We start from the raw sequence: 11629 nt of genomic DNA, 5'->3' as shown, positions 1-11629 counted from the left end.
TGGATAGATGGGAGGGCAGCTTGTTCAAGTCTCTGCATTACTGCTTCCGCTATGAACCCTGATATTGGTGATCCCATGGCTGTTCCATTGACTTGTTTGTAGGTTTTGTTATTGAATGTGAAGTGGGTGGTGAGGCACAGTTCCACTTGCTTGAGGAGCAGACACAACTCAACCAGACACAACACAACCAAAAACTATAGTCATACTTCCTTACATCAAAGACATATCAGAAATGACTTACTGACTACTCAGACCCTTTGGCATCATGGTAACCCACAAACCTACGAACACACTTAAACAGCAACTAATAAAACTAAAGGGTCCATTAGATACTAGCAGCAAATTTAATGTCATTTGAAAGATACCATGCAAGACCTAAAAAAAACTACATCAGACAAACAAGCAGGAAACTTCCACCAAGATATATAAACACCAACTGGCCACCAAAAGACACAACCCACTATCACTAGTTTCCATACATACAGAGAAAGAAGGACACCACTTTGACTGGGCGACACGCACATCCTAGGACAGGCGAAACAAAGACATGCACGAGAATTCTTAGAGGTATGGCATGCTAACCAGAACTCCATCAATAAGCACATTGATTTAGATTCGATCTACCTTCCCTGGAAAGAAAGAACCAGAAAGAGCATCACCCACCTTAAGATACTAAGACCTATAAATAGAGAAACGGGACACACCATAAGTGCTTTATCAGAGACGCTCACTGATAATGTTACCTAGTATGGTGACAAAATGTCTGAAAACAAATCTTCCAGCTCAACGAGCTAACTTACATATTTAATTTAGATAAATGTGAGGTGCTGCATTTTGGAAAGGCAAATCAGGGAAGGGCTTGTACACTTAATTGTAAGTTCCTGGGGAGCGTTGCTGAACAAAGAGACTTTGGAGTGCAGGTTCATAGTTCCTTGAAAATAGAATTGCAGGTACTCAGAGTAGTGAAGAAGACATTTGGTACACTTGCCTTTATTGGTCAGAGTATTGAGTATAGGAGTTGAGAGGTCATGTTGTGGCAGTACAGGATATTGGGCAGGCCACTTCTGGAACACTGCATTCAGTTGTAGCCTCCTTGCTACAGGAAGGATGCTGTTAAACTTGAAAGGATGCAGAAAAAATTTACAAGGAAGTTGCCAGGCTGGGGAGGTTGAGCTATCAAAAAGGCTCAGTAGGCTGAGGCTATTTTCTCTGGAGCATCAGAGGCTGAGGGGTGACCTTATAGAGGTTTATAAAATTGTGAGGGGCATGGATAGAGTGAACAGTCAAAGTTAATTCCCCAGGCTCGGGGAAACTAGAGGGCATAAGTTTAATGTGAGAGGGGAAAGATTTAAAAGGGTCTGAAGAGGCAACATTTCACACAGAGAGTGGTGTGTTTATGGAATGAACTGCCAGAGGAGGTGGTGTAGGCTGGTACAATTACAATATTTAAAAGGCATCTGGATGGGTATATGAATAGAAAGGGTTTAGAGGGATATGGATCAAATTTGGCAAATGGGAATAGATTAATTTGGGATATCTGGTTGGCATGGATGAGTTGGACTAAAGGATTTATTTCTATACTTGTATGACTCTCTGACTGTCACTTCTCTGCATTGGACCTGATTTGCCACAATCCACACTCTCCACCAACTTGTCAACATCTTTTAGGCATTCCACACTGTCCTCCGCACAGTTTATAATTCTGCCAAGTTTAGTGTCATCTGCAAACTTTAAAACCTTAATACCAACATCCAGATCACTAATACATGTCAGGAAAAGCAAGGATCCCAATATCGAATGCTGGGGAACTCCAGTGCAAACTTTCCTCCAACCTGAGAAAAGTATTTTTGGATAACAAGCTTGGATGAGTGAATGTAATTCCAGTAGTCTAGGGAGTTAATGAGTACTAATAAGATGCTAATTAATGCAAAACAGTTCCTGACAATGAAGGTTAGCAATGCTGATCTGCTTGAAATGTTCTGATAAATTCAAAAGCAAAAACTTTAACCTGCTGTTAGGAAACTGCATTTTTTTCCTCCCATCCAATTAAATTTTCCCCCGCCTGCCCCTCTGTAAGCCCCAGGCAGCCATAGAAGATTCCACTCCTCCTGTCTGGACCAGCTTTCTCTGAGCCATTGTGATAGCTATAGCAAGGTGATTAACTTCTTTAATGTTCCAGTCATTAACTCCTGAATCTTAATGCAATAAGCATGGTCTGTTCACTTTTTCAGAGGTTCTATTGTCTACACTGGGGACTCTGTCGACTTTTAGATTTCCATTGAATGGAATGTGGCTTCACTAGTGCAAATTAGCAGCTACAGGTCAGTGTCATTTATTCAACAAAAGTGCCTTTTTAAAAGAAAAGTCTCAATAATGAACTGATAAACTTTATATTTTCATAACAGTGCAAGTGAAATGATTTTGTGGAAAACCATTTTTGCAACTGTTTTATATAATTTCAGAAATATTCAGTCTGACTCTGCAAATGAAAGACTGTTAACCTTTCACATTTTAATCATCCTGTAAACTATGCTGAATACTGTGAGAAAGATCTTTCCTAATCATAGTAACTGAGTAATGTCAATCAAGTCATTTTAACAAATGTCACTAATACGTTTAATAATACAGTATCAGTTATCAATCAATCTTTTATATGTTGCTCAACTGTCTGACCAGTAGCTATACAAGACTAGATTCCCTACAGTGTGGAAACATGCCCTTCAGCCCAACAAGTCCACACCGATCCTCCGAAGAGTAACCCACCCAGTCCCATTTCCCCTCTGACTAATGTACCTAGCACTATGGGCAATTTAGAATGGCCAATTCACCTGACCTACACATCTTTGGACTGTGGGAGGAAACTGGAGCACCCGGAGGAAACCCACACAGACACAGGGAGAACGTGCAAACTCCACACAGACAGTCGTCTGAGGCTGGAATCGAACCTGGGTCCTGTGAGGCAGCAGTGCTAACCACCAAACCACCGTGCCACTATGCCGATACAGGATACTGGCTGCTGCTGTTACACATCATTCATTGCCTGCAAAAGTGCAGAACAAATTGATAATTGCATTCCAGTCTCAGTTTTAATTAGGACTTCTAGACTGACTGTTGAATCTAAAATGACATCCTTAGTACACCCTTGATTTAACATCAAATTTCTATAGCTGACATTGAACTACCACTAGATGGCCACAAAGATCAGCACAATGTTTTGCTGTTTCTCTACACAGATACTAACTTGCCACCAGTTCTTTCACTAGGCCAGTATTTATTTCTCCACCCCGCTTCCTTCGCTACTTACCTGGCCTGGAGAAATTGGAGATGATCTGCCTTCTTGAGCCATGCAGTCGACGTGCTGTAGACAGATGCTGTTAAAAAGGGAGTTCAGGCAGGAGAGGTTTCTGAACAATGGAGTTGTCAAAACCACAATATCAGGTTACAGCTTTAGTATAATTTTTAACAGCAACGAATCCTTTTTACTCAAACTCCCCAAGCAATCTGCTGTCATTAGCGCATTTCTTAAAGAAAATTAGGGGCCCTTCTTCTTCATCATATCCATGCTATATTAGATATGAACAAATAGTTATTATGTAACGTTTAAAGAGACGGCACGGTGGCTCAGTAGCTGGCACTGCTGCCTCACAGCACCAAGGACCCAGGTTTGATTCCTGCCTTGAGTGACTATCTGTGTGGAGTTTGCACATTCTCCTCGTGTCGATGTGAATTTCCTCTGGTTGCTTTGATTTCCTCCCACAGTCCAAATATGTGCAGGTTCGCTGAATTGGCCATGCTAAATTGCTCATACTGCTCAAGGATGTGTGGGCTAGATGCATTAGTCAGGGAAATGTAGAGTAATAGGGTAGGGGAATGGGTCTGGGTAGGATACTCTTTGGATGGTCAGTGTGGAATTGTTGGGATCCAAGCCGTAGGGATTCTATGATTCAAACATCTCATGACTTACAGAATTATGCAACAAAATTTCATGCACTTTAACAAAAACAACCTGTTGTACAATTTAACAAAGCAACTACTATTAATTTAACACTACATTTATAATTAATTGTGCTACAAACATTTTACTTTCTCTAAAGAATTCCCTTAAACACTACAAGAATGTTGAAATTTCATCATAATTATAGAGACTGACTGACTGTGGCACGGTGGCACAGTGGTTAGCACTACTGCCTCACAGCGACAGAGACCTGGGTTCAATTCCCACCTCAGGCGACTGACTGTGTGGAGTTTGCACGTTCTCCCCATGTCTGCGTGGGTTTTCTCTGGGTGCTCCGGTTTCCTCCCACAGTCCAAAGATGTGCGGGTCAGGTGAATTGGCCATGCTAAATTGCCCGTAGTGTTAGGTAAGGGGTATATGTAGGGGTATGAGTGGGTTGCGCTTCGGCAGGTCGGTGTGGACTTGTTGGGCCGAAGGGCCTGTTTCCACACTGTAAGTAATCTAATCTAATCATAAGTGCATCACATTCCTCCAGAACTGACTTTACTTCTCTTCAGTGTTGTAGCAATCTTCCAAGGTTATTTTTATTTTTATGGATTCTTCGGTTCTCTTTTTGGTTAAATAAATCTCAAGCTGCCTTATTCCTGATGAAGGGCTTGTGCCTGAAACGTTGATTCTCCTGCTTCTCGGATGCTGCCTGACCTGCTGAGCTTTTCCAGCACCACACTTTTCGACTCAAGCTGCCTTACCAATATGAATGCATCAGCTACTTGTTCTGGTTACTAACACTTCCAATTACCTTCTTGCAGCTACAAAGGTAATTTTTTATTGCTTTCTGCCACAGGCTTCTGTGGGGACCACTATAGATTTCTCCTTCTAGCTGCAAAGGAGGTAGATTTTCAAGCTGCATTTTCTGTCACGAAAGACCAGTCTGAGCTTGAGCCCCACCTGTATTTCAAGTAATAAATAGAAGTTAGTAAAAGACATTTAACACGGATATATAATTTTTGAAGGCACTGGTCTCTAAAAGTTTGTATCATAAATTAAATGTACTCAGCCCAAATGTCTCTGCAAGACAGAAGTAACCTTAATGTTTTGCTGTTTCCCCGTACCCTTGCATCTTCAGTTGCTTCAAATGTTTTTCAGTTTTTATATTAGAAATACAATAGTCTCTAACCGCTTTCTATGGAAGAACATGTCGCACTCCCAAATTTCCTATACAAATAAATTTATCTTAGACTCTCTCGTTGCCAATTTTAAACTGATCATCCTTTAACATTGAAGAAATACTGTTTCCCTATACAGTCAGTCAAAGTCTTCATCATCTGAAAAATCTCAATTAAATCTCCCTTTAGCCTCCCTGCTTCTATGTAAATACTCCTATTAGCTCCACATTTCATTTTAACATTTTTGGTATCCTCATAGTCACTCTTCAGTTTAAACATTCAATGGCATAATTGTTCCTTCCAGAATGGGGCATCAGGAAATTTCCCTACTACTTTCACTGGGTCCTAATCACTGCTCCATTGAAATATGTCATTACCTTTGCCCCATACTTTCTACACAGTTGTTCCCAACCAACAGAATACAATGTTTAAGGTATTTCTTCCTTGTTCAAAGTAATTTTGAACCCAACACAATATTAAATACAAAATTATTGTATTTACAATGATTGCTTGTAAGGTACCAAGTTGTTGGGGCAGCCCCTGTTCAGAGGTGGCACAATATGTTTACCCATTGGCATAAATATGGCTGCAGTAACAGAATTAGCTTGCCTGTTCCAGCTTTAAAATGAGGCCATAAGTTATCACAGTGGTAGCTTTGAGAAGGAGTTATCTCAAGGTAACAGGCTCTACTTTGAACAAAGAATCTTACAAATAAATTTACAGGGAATTCTATGAAAACAACAGCTGCTGATGAGAGTAGAAGACAGTTCGTTAAATAACGTATAAGAATAGCAAGCCTGAAATTTGTAGCAAGCATTAAAGTGAAAGTAAGATCCCACAAGAATGGAGACAAATGATAACATTGAGATTATGTCTTGTAAAAGTTGAGGAGATCAGACAAGTTCATTGAGCTGTGACAGTGGTTGAGGTTTAGTTTTTATCAATGAAAAATATGTTTGTTTTATTAGGTAAAATGAGTTAGTCTCTAGAGACTTCTGGTTTCCTTGTTTTGTGACTAAATGACAATTCTTGTGTAGGGGCAGTAAATTTCATCTCAGAAGACAGTATGTAACTAGAATGAGCAGCTGCAAGATAGAGGGGCAATGTCTAACTGAGCATCCAAGATCAGGTGGGACCAACTCTGCTCACAACTCATTAGCTAAAGAATGTTAACTGCAGGTGTAAACATAAAACTTTACACAGAACTAACTTTATAGTAGAACTAATATTATGAATTTTATAGCAATTAGTATTGCCTGTGATTTAGGTCAGTGGGAAATATAAGACAAGTAACAGAATTTGATTGAGATTGCAATGAATAAAATGAATAACAGAATTCAAGCAGTCCTTAGAGATAAGCAAGTGCAGGAAATGTCTGAAAATGAGATTAACCATTAACTTTGAATTGTAAATTAATGAGATTCATTGTATGATTCCAAGGCCTGCAGATTTCAATGTCTGGTAAGCGTCTTGAAATCATGGGGAACCTAGGGTGATCCATAGCAGTGTTCATCATTGATCGGTATTTCACAAGATTGGATTAATAGATTAAGAGGGAAGGATCAATGACAAGTTGCATGTAATTATTCTAACGCAAATGTATAAAAATGCTGTATCCCACTGGGGAAATCAGAGCACCATTGATCTCTCTTTCAATCTGAACTTGGATATTAAGGGGACAACTGGACTCCACATAAAGGCCAGACTCAGAGTGGTTTCTGGCCTCTTCTACACGATTGGTAAAGAATTTGAATAAAGATTGAGTTCTTCAAAAGTACAATCAATGTGCTCTTTGACATCTCTCCCCAACATAAGTATTGCGTTACTCAAATTCTATTCAACAAAACAGAATATGCTAGAGACAGCAGTTTGGGTAGAATTTTAGGAATTAGATTTTCTACAGTGTGGAAACAGGCCCTTTGGCCAACCAGTCCAAACTGAACCTCTGAAGAGTAACCCACCCAAATCCATTCCCCTAACTAATGCACCTGACACTATGGGCAATTTATCATGGCCAATTCACCTGGCCTGCACATCTTTGGATTGTGGGAGGAAACTGGAGCACCCAGAAGAAACCCACGCAGACATAGGGAGAATGTGCAAACTCCACACAGACAGTCACCCAAGGCAGGGATCAAACGTGGATCCCTGGCGCTGTGAGGCAGCAGTGCTAACCATTGAGCCACCATGCCACCCTAACGGAGTTAGTTCTGTGTAAAGTTTTACGTTTACACCTACTGTTAACATTCTTTAGCTAATGAGTTGTGAACAGTGTTGGTCCCACCTGACGTTGGATGCTCAGTTAGACATTGCTCCTCCATCATGCAGCTGCAGTTTTGCTCATTCTAGTCACATACTGTCTTCTGAGATGAAATTTACTGCCCCTACTCTGACTAACTCTTTTTACCTAATAAAACACCATTTGTGAAGAAAGAAACTGAATTCACGTTTCAGGTTGGTAAACTGCTAACTTGCTATCATAAATCAGCGTTACTCAGTTTAATGCCAACATAATTGGACTCAAATTGTGCAATTTTGTTAGTGTTTCCATTTTATATGTCTGATTATTCTTGTTTCAGTTATGTAGGCATTAGTGAAACTACATGTGGAGTATTGTGTCCAGTATTGGTTTCCTTCTTTAGTAAAGATAGAAATGCATTGGAAGCAATTCACATAGGTTTTACCAGACTAATATCTAGAATAGATGGGTTGTCTAATGAGAAAGGATTGGACAGGCTAGATTTGTATCTGCTGAAGTTTAGAAGAATGAGAGTTAACTTGATTGAAACATTTAAGATCCTGAGGGGTATTGACAGAATGGATGAGGAGAAGGTGATTACCTTTTTGGGAGGTTCCAGTGTTTATAACAGAGATGAGGAGAATTGTTTTTCTCAGAGAATCACAAGTCATAGAGTCATATAGTGTATAGCACAAAAACAAACCCTTCAGTCCAACTCCCCCATGCCAACCAGATGTTTTAAATTAATCTAGTCCCATTTGGCAGCAGTTGGTCCATATCCCTCTAACCCTTTCTATTCCTATATCCACCCAGCTGCTTTTTAAATATTGTAATTGTACCAGCCTCCACCACTCCCTCCGACAGCTCATTCCATACACGCACCACCATCTGTGTAACAAAGTTGCACCTTAGGTCCCTTTTAAATGTTTCCCCTCTCACCTTAAACCCACATCCTCTAGTTTTTGACACACCTACCCTGGGGAAAAGATCTTGTCTGTTTACCCTATCATGCCCCTAATAATTTTATAAACTTCGATAAGATCACCCCTCAGCCTCCAATGCCGCAGGGAAAATAGCCCCAGTCTATTCAGTCTCTCTCTATAGCTCATACCCTCCAACCCTAGTAACATTGTTGTAAATCTTTTCTGCACCCTTTCAAGTTTAACAACATAGTTGCTATGAACTATCCCTTAAATAGTGAAAGAGTCAGAGTCAAGGCAGAAGTAGATAGATTCTTGATGAGCAGTGGGGTGAAAGGTTATCATAGACAGACAGAAATGTGGAATAATCACATCAGCAAGGATCTTATTGAATGGCAGAGCAGACTTGAAGGGACAAATTTGTATGTTCGAATATATGGTCGTATAATATTTAAAATGATAGTCATAGCAATACCTGCCGACAGCTTTATTCATAACTGATCCATTGCTTACTGGAGCCCATAATTGGAAATATTTAGAATACTTAATTCACTTTATTCACTTTTCAGTGTAGCTAAGAGTTTGTATCAGAGCTCTAGAAAGCTAAATCTGTGACAAAAGTTTAATAGCTCCTCTTTGAAGTCGGAGAGACATTTTCACTCCAAGTCACTGTCAATGTTGTCATAGTCTCAAATGTCTAACACCAGGCTTCTTCCAATGGCTAGTTGGCATTGCAGAGTGACATCATCAGTGTATGTTCATTTACTGCATTGACTGAGATCACCTTGGACCTTTTCAATATTTTCCCTTGTTGATGCGTAGTGATCTTCAGGTTAAACTCACTACCAGCAATCTTCGTCTGATGAGAGAGCAGTCTGGGTCCTCTGAGACTATTGTGACTTTCACATTTAAGATGCCAAGGAGTTATTTATTGCACTCATTCCAATCCTTGGAGGCCTATACAGAACAGAAAGTTCCACCTGAATTATAAGATTTTGCTTGAATAAGTATACAGTTTAGATACTTCCTGACAATTTCTATCAGGCCTCTATTTAAGGGAAGTAAGTGGAAGGGTAGGTCCTAGATCTTCTGCATTCATGATCAAGTCAATCTTTTGACAACAACAGACAGGATTTCCTCAGAACCGCTCGTATGTTGGTGTCATATTACCAACGGAATTTCTGCTGCAGCTCTGGCAAAATTGTAACAATAGAAAAGAAACAGCTTTTGGCATCATCAGTGGCTTTCCCTCCAGCATAAGACCAAAACTGGTACTATTTATTGATGATTACACAATGTTTAGTGCTATTCACAACTCCTCAGATACTGTAGAATCCATCTCCATGTGCAGCAAGTCCTGGATAATATTTGGTTTCGGTTGATGAGTGAAAGTAACGTTTATGCCAATTAACATCTCTAACAAGGGAGAATGTAATCTTCTCCCCCATATATTCAACAACATTGCCATTACTGAATCACCCACTGTCAACATATGGTGGTTACAACTGACCATAAACTGAATTGGAAATACTGTGGCAGCAAGAGCAGGTCAGAGGCTGGGACTTATATGGCAAGTACGTCAATTCCTATCTCTCAAATATCTATTCACCATCAATAAGGCACAAGTCAAGAGTGATAGAATACTTCCCACTTGCCTGGATGAATGCATCTCCAATAACATTCAAGGAGTTTGACACAAACCAGCAACAAAAACAGTTTGCTTGAATGACACACATCTATCACCTCCAAATTTAACTCCCTTCACCACAGATACATAATGACAGCAGTGTGTAACAACTACATGATGCACTGCAGTATGTGATGCTGACACTCCTTTAACACGGTTATGCTGTCCTTGGTTGTTCTTTTCAGAGAGGTCATAAAAACAGTGATTCCATAAAGTCTAGGTTTGAAGGGTTTCAGGGCCAATTTGATTATAGCTAACAGATACTGCCTTAGACAAAAGACTTTCAAGTTTAAAACAAAAATTTGTACAATGAAAGGGGAGTGGTCATTCTCCCAGCTCAGCTTTTCTCTGGTTTAGTTTGGTTTGGTTTCAGCAGTCTGGATACTCACCAAAAGTAGGCAGTCAGTTTTGAGGCTGTTGGTCCAAGAAACAACTACATGGAAGAAGGCGTTCCATACTGAATCCCTCTGCCATCTCTCTCTTCTGTAAGACCCTGTGTTTGATTTGACCTTTTGTGCCAAGGGGTGTTTATGGGATTTTGCAAGTATTTGGAACAGCAACATTAAGCTGAGATTATCTGTTGGGTTTTCAGATAGGTTAAGTTATTCCGTATTCTGTTCTCTTCTGTTTGTGTTTCATTCAGAAATCTTGCACATAAATTCTGTTTTGTTTAAGACTAAATAATTGGGCCTGGGATATCCACTTTACACCAGCTTCAAACAACTAGTAAAAGTTAGGATCTGGGCTACTTTCTTGAAATGTTTTGAGGGGCTTTGACCTGATCCATAACAAGTAACTCATCAAGGCTACTTCAACATATTCCAAACCACTGTCACTAAGCCAAAATCCTTGAACTCCCTTCACTGACAGTACTATAGGTGTACCTACAGCCAAAGAACAGCTGCAGTTCAATAAATCAACTCACCGCCACTTCCTCTTGGATAATAAGTGGTGGGAAATGATTACTTAGCCAGCAATGTTAATTTACAACGTGTTTCTACAGGAGCAGTTTGTAGATACATGGTAGATGTTTCTCTTGCACCAGTTGCCTAAACCATGCAGCACTTCATTTTAGGTCTCCACACCATTGAGGTTGCTCACCATGCATGCTGGAGTGTGGGAGAGACAATGATGGACTTGTTTTTTTAATTCACTCACAGGATGTGGCATCTCTGGCTAAACCAACATTTATTGCCCATCCGTAATTGTCCTGAGGACAATTAAGAGTCAACCACATTGCTGTGGGAGTGGAATCACATGTAGGCCAGGTAAGGATGATCAATGGCCTTCCCTAAAGGACATTAGTGAACCTTTTTGTCATAGATCCTGACTTCTCCAAGTTACTTTCAAGTCCTTGTGATTAGTGTTTAGAATTAGATTTTATTGTCACATGTACTCAAGTATAGAATTACAGGGGAACAGTGAAAAGTGTACAAAGTCGCCATTCTCCAGCACCCTCTTAGGTGCAATTTTTGAAAAAAAAAATTAGATACAGAAACCAAAACAACAATCTAAGATACAAAAAATAGAATTTAAAAAAAAAACAAAAAAAGAATACAGAGCCAAGGAGAAAGGGGGATGCATCCAGATTTAAAAGTCTTATATTCATAAGGTAGTCTTATCTCTGTAAGTGGATAAGGTAAGGTATTTATGGAAACGTTT

The sequence above is a fragment of the Hemiscyllium ocellatum genome, chromosome 3 (assembly GCF_020745735.1).
Source record: "Hemiscyllium ocellatum isolate sHemOce1 chromosome 3, sHemOce1.pat.X.cur, whole genome shotgun sequence".
In the NCBI taxonomy this organism is placed as follows: Eukaryota; Metazoa; Chordata; class Chondrichthyes; order Orectolobiformes; family Hemiscylliidae; genus Hemiscyllium; species Hemiscyllium ocellatum.
The sequence above is the reverse complement of the archived record's forward strand: the minus strand, read 5'-3'. Positions refer to the sequence as shown.